Consider the following 1,509-nt stretch of genomic DNA (forward strand, 5'->3'; position numbering starts at 1 on the left):
CGGAGGGGGGCGAGGGACGGCGGCTGCCGCGCTCGGGAGGGTCCCGCCCGCTCCCGATGTGAGTTCCCCATAAACGACTGGCACAAGGCCGCTGTCTCTCGTGTGCTGCCGCTGCCGGCCCTGCGCCGGGCCCGCGGCGCTCCCCCCTGTTGCAGCGCCTCCGCGGCGGCCGCGGGGCTCCTGTCCAGAAAGGGAGGAGAAGCCAAGCGTTGTCCCCGGTCCGGGCTGCTGAGCGGGGCCTGCTGGGGATGCCTCTCCCGAGTGCCCGGGCTGCCCGAGGTCACCTCTTACACACTGATGGGTTTCTGTCTCCAGCTCGGTGTCTTGGGTTGGGGGTTCCCAAGGTAAATTCCGGCCTTCTCAGTATGAGGTCCTTACTAGGACAAATACCACGTTTTTTTCTCTGTACTTGTTTGCAGCAGCATTGCTTGCATTTTAACTTTTTAACGTGTTATACATCCTAATAAAAAGAAAAAGCAAATGGGTGAAGCCTGTCCCAGCAGCTCTTCTGTGGGCAGTCGTAATTTGTGCTATTTGTGTAAGTCACTAAACTGCTTGGGAAGTTCTGTAGTGTTATACATGATTTATATTTTTAATTTCTAGGCTGTTGGGATAATTTTAATGTGTTTTTCTTGTCTGTACATCTCCCTGCTTGTGATTAAGCGGGATGAGTAAGTGTAGCTTGGTTTCAGTTTGCATATGATGAACTCATGTAATTGAAAGGTCTGAAAGAAGAGGAGCTCTTCAATGGCAGCTTGTTCTGTCAGTTCTGATGGTAACGATGTTGGTCGTCCTCCACAGGTCGCCCTGTACCTTACCGTTCAGAGGTGGAGCCCAGCTTTCAGCCAGTTTTTAAGGAGAGCTCAGGGTGTGAGATGGTCACAGGGTGGGGGTGGGTGGTCTGGATGGCTTCTCCGAATCCCAGGTAGCTGCTGCGGGGGATTACCCTGCCTGCATGTCAGCAAAAAAGCGTCAGTGAGAGCAGCTCTTGGGAAGGGTGGAGGCAATTGCTGTTTCTCAGTTGCCAGGCTTCTTGCACTTAGGAAAAGACTTGTGCCAAAACTGGTGGAATTTTGCCTGAAGAGGAAAGGAACAGTTTTGATGAGTTTCTAAAGGCAATGCTTATTTGCTGCCCTTCCTAAAGATGATGATGATTAGGATCTAAAACTGCTCAGTTTAAGAGCTGAATTTTAAAAGCCTTTCCTGGAGAGCCGTGTTTTGTTTTATGTAAATGCAGAAAACCCGTGAGCGTAGACCTGGCTGAGCCCTGTTCAGCCCACACAAAGTCTTTTGTCTTGCATATCTTGCAAAACTTAGAAGTTCATGGAAATGGTTTCAGTAGTTGAAGGAGCTGGTTGCTGAGAACTTAAACTTCTTTCTAGTCTTTTCAGACGGTGTATCTCGTTGTCTTGATACCACTTGAAAACTAAAACTATTTAAAGGAGTTAAACTCGGTGAGGGGTCTCGGTCCCTTCCTGCTGGCAGATCCTGACACGCAGTAGCGCAGGC

This window comes from Charadrius vociferus, unplaced genomic scaffold (assembly GCF_000708025.1).
Source record: "Charadrius vociferus isolate BGI_N301 unplaced genomic scaffold, ASM70802v2 scaffold917, whole genome shotgun sequence".
NCBI lineage: Eukaryota > Metazoa > Chordata > Aves > Charadriiformes > Charadriidae > Charadrius > Charadrius vociferus.